The 15,420-nt window shown below is 28.8% G+C and overlaps 1 long non-coding RNA gene across 1 annotated transcript; it reads right to left on the bottom strand.

The window, feature by feature from the left end:
• Window positions 1-431: 431 nt before the first annotated feature.
• Window positions 432-4,453, bottom strand: LOC140177326 (uncharacterized). Its single transcript, XR_011869153.1, has 4 exons — window positions 3,553-4,453; window positions 3,377-3,479; window positions 3,151-3,265; window positions 432-702 (listed from the first exon to the last, which is right to left on the bottom strand). It is a non-coding gene; the product is annotated as an uncharacterized lncRNA (long non-coding RNA).
• Between the last annotated feature and the right edge of the window lie 10,967 nt (window positions 4,454-15,420).

Here is a 15,420-nt window from a genome sequence, read left to right as displayed (position 1 = left end):
CCAAGCATCACTTTGGAAAAGGTAGAGTTTAGTTCACCTTTAAAACATGAAATTTTCCTGATGCCAGGAACACAAATTGATAGTTCAATTAATATTTGACGCTACTAAAACATTTAATTCAATCCAATAACCTAAGTTCTCCTTTTTTCTACTTACAACTAATTACTGGTTTAGTTCCTCAAACCATGAACGTGGTGGATCAAGATTGATTCCACTCAGTTACTTCACCAGTCAATACTAGGGTTTTCTGGTGAAGGATAGTTGCTTGGTGAAGCTAAGATCCAAATTCTCGGGGTGGTTGAAGTATTGTCCTAAGTTTGTGTAACACCCTAACTACCAAAGCTCGCACTTCCGGCTGCGCGACTATGATAGTTCGGTCATTACGACGACACTTATATTAATTAATACTAAAATATGAGCCTGTTTAAAACTTTAAACCGCAATACCGCTCCCAAAGATACTTTCGTTCGATAACGTACATCCATAAATACCATTCAACTTACAACAACTCAAAAAGAGTACATCCATATATATACATAAATATATATAAATAATATTACAAACATTAACCAATACAATTCCTATCCCTCTTACAGAATATATATCAAGATAAAGGCAAGGGTACAATAAACCATAACTAAAACAATACAGAGCATCACAACAACAATTAAATAAGCTCTTCATAACTTCAGCGCCCATATCCTGAAAGGGGAAAAATGTAGGGGGGTGAGAACATCATCCTCGAAAGGGTTCTCAGTAGAGGGCTTTTGGGAATTACTGTAATAGGATACATGAAGATAAACCGTGCCAGTGATTTATAACCGTCTTATGCCTCTTTTCAAAAACAACAGTTTACAATAAAAGTAAAGTCGGAAATCTTTTCTGAAAGAAGAACCGTTCAATTCTCAAAAACTCAAAAGCTTTTCAAAACAGTTTATCTATGCGGAACCAAAATAGCATTTCATAATTTTATTCCAAACCAGAACACAAAACTGAAATCAACCATCAGTTCATCTCTTTCCAACCACGGCCCTAGGCCCAAACAATCCAACCAACAACCAATCACCACCATCCAACAGAGTCCCAGATGCAAACACAGATAGGAAGTTCAAGCACAAACAAACAGTTATTACAAGTAGAACAGTTAGCAATTAATCACATAGGCAAACCAAGTATAATATGCACACCCAACCAATATCACACAAATGCATATGATGCATGCCTGTCCCTAGTGGCTGATGATATCATCTGTCGGTTATAGAGCCAACCCGACAAGTCCCGGTAGCTAACCATTGGACTGTCCCTCTGTCGTGCATCCCCAACTCGAGTTATACTCATCATAAACTTGATCATAATCATGATCCATATCCATCACCCTCACTGGTGAATATTTATCCATCACCATCACTGGTGAATATTTATGGGGGCGAGCTCATCCGGGACTTTCACAGTGCCCGGCCACACTTACGACATAGGGTCAACGGAGTATCAAGTCTCAACCTGGAGCACGTGGTGGCTAGCCACTGCTACTACCCAGGGAAACTCGTATCTCAGATAGTGGAAGTGCAACATTCACATTTATCAATGATTCAGCATAAACATGCATTCAATCTCATCCATGGATCAACATCCATCTCAGCCATCCGGCTCACAGTTCAGTCCAGAACCAGCAAATATTCATATCATACACAGCCATTCCGGCTCACGGTTCAATCCAGAACCAACCAATATTTATAATCATACATAGTCATTCCGGCTCACAACAAAACAACACTTCCACATTCAACATCATAAATTCATAAAATCGGCATTTAAGTCATAAATCACTTTTTCCCAAATCATTTCACCTGAAATAGAGTTTCAACTCTTTTTAGCCTTGACTTTGAAGATCTCATTTTCAAATTATCTCAGGCTCATAAGCCAAATTTACTCAAAGTGAGTTTCTTTTTTTTTAAGCAAAGCCACTTTCGGCATTCTCTTTCCAAAACTTCCAAAACCATGGAAAGTTAAAGATTCTTTTTGGGAACATTCAAAATCACCCATCCAACAATGGGATTTTATAACAAAAGTTTCTTGCCAGAGTCCCAAGTCTTTAGGGAAGGTCAACTTATATAAATTCCTTAAAATTCATTGAAATTTTTAAAATCATAGATTCCCGGTTCAAGTAAATAAAACTGAATTTATTATGAAACCGATCATACAAAATCACAAGTTCCAACCCGGTCCAAAAATAAACTCATTTGAAACGGAACCGGTTCATTTGAATCAAACCACTTTCAGGTTTCTTTTTGGAACCCATTTTTCTAACTCTTCCAAAATGCCTCAAACTTGATTACTCAATCAAAAGTCTAAATTCCTTTAAAATCACTAAAAGCTCCTTTTTATATTGAAATCAATATTAGAGCCTCATTCTTTCCTTCAGTGATTCAAACTGTACAAATAGTTCATTTCTAAATAAGCTGAACTCAACGCATAAAGTTCATTAAATAAATTAAGCTTGAAAACATAAATATTCTCTTAATAAATCAATTAATATAATTTCTCAAATCCAACCCTTTTTAAATAACTTTACAAACAAGAGTAGGATTTTGTAGAAATTTCGGCAGCACCTCCCCTAAAACTTGGACTTTTGCCACCCGGTTCGGGTCCCAACTAAACCGATTCTCATTCCTTTTTAACAACCCAAAACCAGAAATCAATTCAAAAACAAGCTAAATCCAACAATCGCCTCAGTGGCATATCTCGAGGAAACTATTTCAGAAATCAACTCAATATCAATCAATTTAACTCATTTCCAAAGCTTTAAAGAATCGGTTCAGCAACAAATCATTTATCAAAACCAAATCAGTGAAAGCAAACCAGGCTGAATTTCAAAGAGTATTCTATCTTTCACATCATCAAAACAATTGACTCAATTCAAACCAATCCTCAACGGATTAAACTCATATCTCAAATCTTTAAAGAATCAACTTCAGACATTACATTTCACAAAGCCGCACAACAATTCAACCAAACCAACATCCATAGTTATTCGAGTCAATCAAATAATACATAAGGCAGATACAATCACTAAATACACAATATCTCGCACCAGTATCCATATGTAATAATTCCAATACACAAAATATAGTTTTTGGAAAGCACCCCTACCTCAAAACGCAAATTCCATAACCCAAACGTCTCACAGAGTCCTTTACGCCTCAACCCGAACTGACGGCAACCAAGACCTCAGCTCCCAGCCACTTTCGCAATAACCATAGCAACACTAATCGCAACATACAATAATCAGGACTCGACCCCACGTTATCAAAACTCATATTCATTAACCAAGCACAACAAGGTACTAACGCAAGGCTTTCAAAATAGAGATACTCACTAGATTAACGAAACGAAATAGCCGCAACTCCAAATCGACTCGGCAGCAGCTCCGTTAATAAATTCTGAATAACGGCGGCGGCCCGAATTTCTGATAATAGTAGCTGTACAACCACGCAGTGTCAATACTCTTTCCGAAATCCAAAAAGGACATAAACCGCAAATTAAAACCCTTACCCGCATACTTTTCCGGCGACGGCAGGAGTAGCCAGCAGCTCCGGCAGTGGTCCCTAACGTCACAGAACCACTCCTGGCGGTCGGAATCACAGAGATGCAGCTCCCTTCTCCGACAGCGACACCTGCGGCGGCCTGAACCCCTTTTGCCGGCGGCAGTTTGGGCTTACCATCATCAGCAGCAGCGAGCTCGGATGGTGGCAGCGGCGTCCGGGTCAGATTCCAGAACCCAGAAGTGGGAGCAGATTTGGCGGCGGGAGGAGGCACGAGCGACGGCGGCACTCAAGAACTCCGGCGAGGACGCGTTCTGCCTCATCGCTCCTCTTCCTCTCGCGTGCAGCAGAAGAATCTTCGGCCAGGGTTTGGTGGTGGCGACACCCTCAGCCGCGGTGACACGCGTCGACAATGGCAGCTCGGCGGCGGTGGGAAGGAGCGGCGAGTCCCTCTCCGCGCGACGCCAACTCCACGCTTTCTCTCTCTCCCTTGGTCTCGCGCTCCCCTTTGGTCGCGATGAGGATGAGCAGCAACTGACGGCGAGGCACGGCGGTTGGACAGCGGCGCGAAGCTTCAGCGACAGCGACGCGGATGGCATCCCGCAGTCCTGACGGCAACGACGCGACGGCGGCGGTGGAGCCCAGCACGCCGGCGCGAATCTCCTTCCTCTCTCTCTGGTCCGTTTCTCTTGCTTCCTTCTCCTACTGTTGTTGCACATTGAATTGGAGAAAGGGGGAAAATGTGTTGTTTGCTGCTAGGTGAGGAAAGCTATGCGTGTGTATCTGTTTGGGAAGGAGGGGTTGCAGCTGCTGAGGGGAGAAGAAAGATGGTGGCTGCTGGGTATAGGATTAGGGTTTCATTTTTGAAACTTAGGGTTAGGGGCATTTTAGTAATTTCACTTAAAATTGGGAATAATATAGTAATTGAAACCCAAATTAAATCCAACACTATTTGCTCATCAATTTTACAAATTATTTTCAATAAAATGCCCAAATCCAATAACTGAAAATAATATAATTAAATCATTTATTTTCCAAAGCAGCAGTATTAATATTTAAAATATTAATTATTTAATCCAAACCATATAGAAATCTTTATTATTTCACAACTACCAATTTTATAATTTGAATATAGAAAATAATCCAATAATTGTAAAATTGGATAATAATCTCAATTTATTTCAAATTCAATAAATCAAAACTTGCTTTAATTTTCTTTAATAAAGAAATTTCCGAAATTAAGGCTACAGAAACACTGAATTTGAAATTAGCTAATGATAGCCCTTTTTCAAAGGTCTTGGGTCTTACAGTTTGTCTATAAAGCAGTCACAATGAAGCACCGACACTATTTCTATGTAATGGCTTACTTTTTTGATGAGTTATATTAATTGAGTGCTTAGACAGCTAGGTTTTAGCATGTGTTATGTGTAGTATATTGTGTATTTAATCATGTAAGCATATTGAAGAAATAGAAAAATTAACTTATTGGACCAATTTTAATGTTTAAATATCTTGAATTTAATTTGTAAAGTGGGTGTAGAATATGTAATTGAAGAAAAAGATTTTAATTCAATATTTTGTGCATTTAAAATGTTATTAAAGATCTATTGTAATATTTTTTTGTTGTTAGTAAAGAAAATCTTTTGTAACATTTATTAGAGTATTGCTATAGAATATTTATTGTAATATTTTTTAAAGTGTTATTAAAAAGACTTATTGTGATATTTTTTAAGTGTTACATAAAATATTTATTGTAATATTTTTTAAGTGTTACAAAAAATATCTATTGTAACATTTTGCTAAGTGTTACAGAAAATATTTATGGTAACATTTTTCTAAGTGTTACAAAAAAATCTATTGTAACATTTCTCTAAGTGTTACTATGAATGGTCTATTGTAACATTTTTTATAATATTACTATAGAATATCTTTTGTAACATTTTTATTAAATATTATTAGATCCTTAAAAAAATGTTAGTAAAACTCTTTAGTAACATAGGGTATATTTAACATTTGTTAAAATGTTACTAATATACATAGATAACATTTTAATATAATTTAGTAACATTTTTTAAATGTTAGTAAAAGTTAATTATGTAGTAGTGACAAGTAATACATGAATTTTAAATAAATATAAAAAAATTCACTATCACTAAAAGAATAAAATAGATAATAAGTTTTTGAACTAGTATATTAAAATTATGAGATTGGTCATATTTGATTGTTTGAATCCTATGTAATTTTACTTTTGATCATGTATCAAAGATAAGAAAATCATTTTTTTTATTTGATCAAATGCTTGTAAATTGTACAAATCCAAAATTTTAGATGAAAACATGAAAACCAAGCATGTATTATATGCAACTAAAATTGTATAACACTAGATGACATTACCATAAATTTAAAAAGATTTGTAGTGAGTTGTGCGGTCTTTCTCATTGTGCCGACGTTAGTCGGGAGAAAATCAAGTTTAAATCCTCATTTATAATTTCATTGCTTGTTTTCATGAATTGGTTAATAATATAGATATAATAGTATTTTTTTACATCAATAAAATGTTGAAAAAAAATTAAGAGAGACAAAACAATGCCAAAGAGACCAAGAAAGCAATTTATTCTTATATTAAATATGTGGAATCATAATTGTTAATTATTTCTTGAAATGCATAAACTATTTTAATAATTGATAATAAAATTAATAACATTCATCTTGAAATTATAGGTTTAGAATTGCTTTACGTGCGATGAATAAATTAAGTATATAAGTTGGAATTGAAAAATTGTTAAGAGACAACCAATGAGTGATGTTCATTTTCTCGATTTGAAGCTTTATCAAAACTTTAACAAGAGTTCGGCTAAAATTATTAGCTTTCAATAATTGATAATAATAAATATAAAGGTAGATGGATTATGGAAGATATAGAATGCAAAAATGTAAAAGCAAAGGATAGATAATAACAAAAATTGATATATTTTTATCATATTTATTTTTATACTAATCAAATTATTTGTAAACACATAATTATTTTTAAATTATTGAGGATTAAAAAATTATCGAATATTGTGATGTTATACTAGATAAAGCATGGACAAAATAAAATTGATGAGTAATAAACATTTTTAGAATATATAAATTAGAAAAATAATGTATATGTCATCTGAAAATTTGTTAAAAAATATTGAATAAAATATTATAAAAGATTGTTAAATTTGGTTAAAAAATTTGAATATAATTCCAACTTTATGAATATCGGTGGAGTAGAAATAGTAGAAATTAGTTTACTCGGTCCCATGGTCGGCGTTAAATGTTCTTGTATGGGAACAATTCTGAGGTATATCTCATCTTAGAGGGAATCGAACTTGTCTCTTCATCTCCAGAGGATGTATATACTTTGACAAGAAGAACACAAAGAGTGGATACCTATAAAAAGCACTCCAATACTCAAGTCAGTATCAGAAATATATCAAAATAGTAAAATAATTCAGATCTTAAAACCTACCTATACTAAGAGATAAAAGATAACTTATATAGAGATTAAATTATAAAATATAAATCACATTGATATTATGAATGTTTGATAATTAAGTTGGTCATGATGGTCATTAAGCTTGTTCATTATAAACTCATAATTAAAGCAAATAAAACTAAATTATTACTCCTCATATACAATAAAGACCAAATTATTCTCATCATGCATAATAGATAAAGCCGAATTATAGCTTTAGTAATGGAGCACTAAGCAAATCAAAATCAAATCGAATCTTTTGACAAATTCTAACAATAAAACAAATTTAAATCTAAACTATCCTATTTGAAATTTAAACAAAAGAAAAGAAGTCTAATCTTCAAGTAATTCCAAAATCTGAACTAAGTCCAACAAACTTAGTTAGAGGCGGTTTAGATTTATAAAACTTTTCATGATTGCTTGCATCCTAAGTAATTTCAAGAAATTCATATTCTATGCTTCTCAAGTCAATGCAAGTACATTTAAAGACGAATTCTTGGTCTTCTAAGTCTCCATGGCCGACATAATGTAATTTTTTTAGTTATTAGATCTTTGAACATAATAATATTGCAATTCTGCCTCTTGGCTTTAGAATGGCAGAAATGGCCTCTTGAACATGTAATACGTTATCTTTCAGACCAATTTTTTTCATGAAGAGAGTATCCAAGGTAAATGAATACTTAATACTCATGGCCTCTGGCTTCAGACCATGGTATGGATCATTATTTTCTATGTTATCACCATGTATTGATCGACTATTATAATGAACTAACGCAGTGAGAAGAGCCATCAATAATGTCCTAAATAATATCAACCACAAAAAATTTGGGTATAAGTAACTAAATAACAATAAAACATGTAGAATAATCCTAACACGATGATATCCTAAATTAACCTAATCTAAAAAATAAAATAAAATCTAAATATGAAAACTAAAAACTATAGTACAACATGCACATTCACCGAAGCAAAATATAATATATAATTAACACATTCAAATAGTAACATATTTTATGATTTTCTAATTTAACATGTGTAAAATATTTAATTTTAACTAGCGTAAAAGTGATAAACAATAATTCATAATTCTAAAATTACATAAACTAAAATGTAAATAAAAATCATCCTAATTTATAAACATATATATACTACTATAAACAATTATAATTGAAAATAAAATAATAAGAAAGAAGCACTAACCTTAATCTGACTCAAAAAAGAGTTGAAAGAAAAAGTTTAGAGAGAAAGTGAAAACTTCTAGAGAGAGAAGCAAAAATGATGGAATGAGAGGATGAAAAAGGGATTTATTCGGGAAGAAGCACTAACTCATTTGTCGAGTTCAAGCTGGAAATGCTACTCTATTCACCAACTCTTGCACATGTAGCAACATCTTAGTCATCGCTTGCTAAGCTTGTGGTGCTAGCCGCATTGGCATTTCGATATCTTTATCTTTGTATTTATAGTATACAAATGGGAAGTTTATATGCAGACGTGGCACTCATATGTTGAGTCTGAAAGTTTATTTGCTTAGGTGTCGTCACTAAAAACTTTTAGAGTTATATTTATAAATTATAAATAATTATTTGCTTAGGTTGTTATTTTCAAATTCAAAATTATTTGTTTGGGTTGTTTTACTTAGGTTGTTATTTTTTAAATTTTAATTATTTTACTTCGGTTGTTATTTTTCAAATTTTAAATTATTTTACTTTATCTGTAAATTTAATTCAAATTTAAATTAAAATCAATTAAATTTAAAAAATTTTAGTCATGAGTCAACTATAAAAATATAAGTTATGAGACATATATAACACCACAATTTAAAGTACATCGATCGCTTTCTTTACATATATCCAAAATCTAAAATTACTCTACTTATTCTAATGGCTGGTATTCACAAAATTGTAGAGACCAATCCTACAATTTACAATTTGTGTGTACGTATACAAGTGATACGGTTATGGATACTACCAAGTTACGAAAATTCTCAATTGCCATACTCAACTGAGATGGTTTGCCTCGATGAAGACATGAGTTTCTTACTAATTTTCTTTATATTATTTATATTTTAAATTTGTTTGTTTATCCCATTTAATTGTTCTTTAATTTTTTTATCAATTATAGGGAGGAATAATACACGCTCCTCAATTAAGAGAGTTTTTGTGTCTCGATTCGTGAATTTGTTAAGAGAATGAATATCTTACCAAATAAGATATTTTAGTGTTGGAAAAGAGCGGTGTAGAGATACTTGATCTACTTCTATTGGTAAGTTCCAACCAATATTTATTTCTAAAAACATTAGTGATGATATTTTTAATAGTATTTTTTATATTTTTATTATTAATATATTATATGATATCTTGCATTGAAAGAAGATCTATCGGATACACCTACACTTTTCCTCAACCTAATTGATAAGACCTTTCTCTTCATCGTTGAAGTTCAAATATCTGATAATTCATATTTTTCACATTTTTATAAAGTTAAGAAGATGACTGATAATGTAGATCTCATAAATAAATTCAAAAAGGCTCACCCTATTCAAATTGTGAGTACAGTTATAAGTGTACTTTTTATTAAAAAATAATTTATTTTTTGCTTCCTTGGTCATTAGTAGTATTTAATTTATAAATAATAATTAATAACTAATTGTAATTTTAGGATGTTGACTACATTGGTGGTTTGCTTCCAACTTCAAAAGCATTCTCAATCATTAAAGAGGAGAAAGTAGAAGGTGCTAAGGTATTTGTTTAAAAAATGAAATTTTTGTTTGTTTATTTTCTCAAAGTTAGAGTTTAATTTTATTCAAAAAATATTATTGAGATAAAATTAAAGGTGAGAAGGATGTTTTTAATTTAATATAGTATTTTGTACAGAATTTGTTGCTTGAATTCTCCAATAAAGTTGTGGACAATGATGAATCTGAAGTGTTAAAAAATGCTATTACACCACCCAAGTGACTATTTTCGGAGTCGAAAGATTCGGAGGTGGAAGGAGAAACCTTAACTTACAAGAAGATCAAGATTGAGAATGAAAATTGAGAATATGGATGTACATCTTTTGGAATTCCTTTTTAGAGTCTATCTAATAGAATAATACCAAACATTGTTTGTTTTGGTAGAAACATTATTTTTTCTTGAGTTGTTTTTTTTTTGTTTTTTTTTTTATTTTTATGTTTGGAATTTAGAATTTTTTTTAAATATAAATTGAAGTTATTTGGTTATTACTTATGGTTTTATTTTTCAATTTGATTCACACCGTTGATATTTTATTAATTTCTGATTTAGTCTTTAATGTCATAACTCAAAGTTATAAATTTCTCATATGAATTATTGTTGATACAATTAAGTTAGTTATTAATTTTTAATGTGTATTTCTTTTTTAAAAAAAAATCTAATTTTAATTTTTAATTAAAGTATTATGTTTAAAATTTTAAATTAAACTCAAAATATACATTTTTTTATTTTTAAGTAAGCAAATGGGTTTAAGAATATTTTTTAAAAATTTATATAATTTATAAGCAAATATGCTAATTACAAAAGATTATATTAAAGTAAATAGAATTACCAATCTTATTAAAATGTAAAGTTATTTATACTATTAAAGAAAATTTTAATTTAACATTCCTTTATAATTAATTCTATCTCTAATGTTGTTCCGACAAAATTAAATTAATTTAATATTCTAAAAAAATTTAAATATTTTTTCTAAATTTATGTAATTTATAAGGTTATTAATTTTTAGATTGTATTTAATTTTATTTATTTTTATTGATAAATAATAGAATTGATACTATTTATGAAGAAACTAAAAAAAAATATTTTTAAATTAACAAATTCCTATATTCCTAATGAACAATTATTGTTTAATTATGAAATTTTATTTAAAAATTTAAAATTTGCACTAGCTAATTAGGAAACTCTATTTAAAAATTTAAAATTTGAAATTTTAATACTAATTTCTAATTAAGTAACTTCTTAACCGTTTGGATTTTTAAATTTAAATTTTTTTTATTTGTCACATTTATAAATTTTCTCTTTACTCAATTTACATTGTTATATTTTAGATTGTCTCTGCACAATAGAAGTAATTTCATCTTTTTCTCTTTAAATATTTTTTCTAAATTTATGTAATTTATAAGGTTATTAATTTTTAGATTGTATTTAATTTTATTTATTTTTATTGACAAATAATAGGATTGATATTATTTATGACGACACTAAAAAAATAATAGGAATAAAAAATTTAATTAAATAATGAAATATTAAGTTAGTTTTATATTTCTAATATGAAATATTGTTGATATAATTAAGTTAGTTATTAATTTTTAATGTGTAATTATTTAAAATAACCTAATTCTAATTTCTAATGACTAATTCAAACACTTTGTTTAGACTTTTTAATTTAAAAAATATTTTTTTTTAATTCTTAAATAAGCAAATGTCTTTAAAAATATCTTTTTTATTTACATAATTTATAATAAGCAAATTTTTATTAACTACAAAATATTAGATTAAATTGAATGAAAGTACTTATTTTTTTAAAATATGAGATTATTTATACTATTTTAAAAACACTAATATATATTTTTCTATACCTAATTTTTTTTCTATCGTACCTAAAGAATTGAACTAATTTACTGGTTCAAAAAAAAATGGAGAATTATTTTGCTGGTGTGACGCTAATACATTGAGCTTGAAAATTATTTACTTAGGTGTCGTTATTAAAAATTTTTAAAATTTTATTTATAAATTATAAGTTATTTGTTTAGGTGGTTATCTTTTAAATTTCAAGTTATTTGCTTAAGTTATTTTACTTAGATTGTTATTTTTTAAAATTAAATTATTTACTTAGGTTGTTAGTTTGAAATTTTTAAATACGCTTTCTTAAATTGTTATTTTTAGATATTTATATAATTTATAAGGTTATTAATTTTTAAATTGTAATTATTTTTTGTTTTTATTGACAAATAATAGGATAGATACAATTTATGATAAAATTAAAATAATTATTTTTAATTTTTATTTTCTGATTAGATTAAAAGAGTTTTATATTTTAAAATAATATTAAATTTTAATTTTTCTCATGACATTATTTTGAAAGGAGTGTAAAATAAAATTATTAATTAATTAATTAATTAATTAATTTAATGATAAGATCAGGAGTGATATATACAGGAGATTAGGATTTAAGATGTAGTTGTTAGGGATGAAATCTGTGCTTCCAAATCAGATAAATGTGTCATTCTAGCTATTCGCGTCTTTCACAGGTAGCATGAGTACATGTTTCATAATTATCAAGATATTCTAGCAATTTCTAAGAAATATATGGATATCCTAATCTCTTAATCACAATGACATGTAACTCGAGTTGGTAAGAGATTGTAGAGTTAATAATCCAAAGAACTTAAAGGTTGAAAACTGACCAGATATATTATGTAGAGTGTTCAAAATTAAGCTTGACATGATAACCTCTGATTTTAAGCAAGGGATACCATTTGAAGTGCAAGATACATGTATTACTCATCATTTAACCTTATTTTTAGAAAAATTTTTCGTTAAATTATTTGCACGGTTATATATTTATCAAAGTATATATATAATAGATAATTTATTTATAACATTATTTTTTTATCTTTTTATTATAATGATGTATATGGTAGAATTCTAAAAAAAAAGTCCACTACATATTCATATTCTTTTGTGGTTGAATGGAGACCACAAAATAACAAACACAATTTAAATTGACAGTGTTAAGATTGTTCGATCGTGTTCGACACCCAAAATTATTTAGAGCTATGTCTACATATATAATTCATGGACCATTTGCTTAAAATCTCCCTACATGAAAGATGGACTACACCAAATATTATCTTAAAACATTCAATAAAACCACAGCTATTAATGATAGTGGATACCCATCATGTAGAAGATAAGACACAAGAGTAGTCACTGAAAGGAAGAGATTCCATATGAATAATAGGAATGTAATTTCTTACAATGCATATCTACTAATGTCTTATCAAGTGCATGTTAATGTAGAGTACTACAACAAGCCAAATACTATTAAATATTTGTTCAAGTATATGAATAAAGGTTCAAACAAGGTGGCAGTTGAGGTTTCAAAAGAAACTTTCAGTGGAGAGGATGCTCAAATTATTATGAGGTCAAACAATTTTTTAATTACGGGTATTTGTCTGCACGTGAGGCTGTGTGGAGAACTTTGACATATGATATTCATCGGAGATGGCCTTCAGTGATAAGATTAACCTTTCATTTGTTTGAAAAGTAAAATATCATCTTTAAAGACAATGACAATCTTAAAAAAATCATGGAATAAGAGAAAGAAACAGATACGATGTTCTTAGAATGGATGGATGCCAACAAAAAATTTAAAGCAAGTCAAACTTTAACGTATGTTGAGTTTCCAAATCAATTTATTTATGATAGAAAAAAAAGGAATGACATTCACGCAAGAGAGGGTATTCTATTGTGAGGTTAAACTATGTTCTACCGGGTATATATAGGTGATATCTATTATATAAGAATTTTGTTAACTGTTCAGAAAGGTTGCACAATATATGAGTCTATTATGACAGTTAATAGGATTATATATCCTAGCTTCCAAGATATTTTTTATTCATTGGGACTACTGTATGACGATAGAAAATTCATTACAGCTATTTATGAGGTTTGGTCATCAATTGAGAAAACTATTTGTGATGTTATTGATATCTAATAGTGTTAGCAAACTAAATTGTATTTAGAATGCAACTTGGACATTATTAACTGACGGGATACTATATAAAAGGAGAAAAATATTGAAAAACTAAGGTATTTCATTGTGGTAATTAAATCATTATCATATGTAAGACTTTACTTGCCAAAATCAGTATTCACCTATGGACAGCTTTACGTTACTTTGTCAAGAGTTAAGAGTCGCAATGGCTTGAACATTCTGATTCTAGGCTAAGATAGAAATCCAAAGTCATCAACAACAAATATCATGTTCAAAGAAGTTTTTAATAATATTTAGGTAAGAAAAATAGTATTTTTGTTTTAGTAACATGTTATGATTTATACTTTTGTACGAATATTTGTCGTAAATTTAACTAATTTATCTATAACTATACTTTTAAACTTAAAATAAAATGTGTAACATAGAGCACAACATCATATGGCAATTGTTTATCTAATGATGTTAGTAAAATATTCTATTGTTAATAAACTTTCGTTAGTTTTTTGGTATAAAGTTTAGTACAAAATTGATATGCTACCAATACAGTTATATATATATTCTTATCTTTTTAGGTCTCTTTTCTTATCGTTCAAGAATATTATAAATTTTAAACTGTTTTATTTGTATTTATTTTAAATAAATATAAAATAACATATTTAATACACTTATTATATAAAACGATGATAGTATTATACTAAAATTAAAAAATTTATGATTATAAAATACTATTTTTAATTTATCATGTCAAATTAAAATATAAGTCCGTGTATCGCACGGGTTTAATACTAGTAGTAACACAAATGGGGAGCTCATATGCTGACGTGACGCTCATACGTTGAGTCTGGGAGTTTATTTACTTAGGTGTCGTTACTAGAAATTTTTAGATTTATATTTATAAATTATAAATTATAAATTATTATTTGCTTAGGTTGTTATTTTCAAATTTTAAATTATTTATTTGGGTTGTTATACTTAGGTTGTTATTTTTTAAATTTTAAATTTTTTTATTTAGGTTGTTATTTTTTAAATCTTAGATTGTTATACTTAGGTTGTTATTTTTTAAATTTTAACACTATTTTTTAAAAATTTGTTGATTCTTTTTAGCACTAATTTTTAAATTTTTGTAGATTTTTTTCAAAAATTACAACTACATACGTAATTTAAATATATTTACGTTAATTTAGAACTTTAAAAATTGTTAATATATTTATTTACTTTATCTGCAAATTTAATTCAAATTTAAATTAAAATCAATCAAATTTAAAAACTTTTAGCTATGAGTCAACTATAAAAGTATAAGTTATGAGATATGTGTAGCACCACAATTCAAAGTACATTAAACTCCTTTCTTTACATACATCCAAAATCTAAAATTTCTCTACTTATTCCAATGGATAGTATTCACATAATCGCAGACATCAAACCTACAATCGACAATTTGTGTGTACGTATACGAGTGATACGGTTATGAACACTACCAAGTTACGGTAATTCTTCATTGGCATACTCAATTGAGATGGTTTGGCTCGATGAAAACGTGAGTTTTCTACTAATATTTTTTATTTTATTTTAAATTTATATTATTTATATTTTAAATTTGTTTGTTTATTCCCATCTAATTGTTCTTTGATTTTTGTT

This window comes from Arachis hypogaea, chromosome 12 (assembly GCF_003086295.3).
Source record: "Arachis hypogaea cultivar Tifrunner chromosome 12, arahy.Tifrunner.gnm2.J5K5, whole genome shotgun sequence".
NCBI lineage: Eukaryota > Viridiplantae > Streptophyta > Magnoliopsida > Fabales > Fabaceae > Arachis > Arachis hypogaea.
The sequence above is the reverse complement of the archived record's forward strand: the minus strand, read 5'-3'. Positions and strand labels throughout refer to the sequence as shown.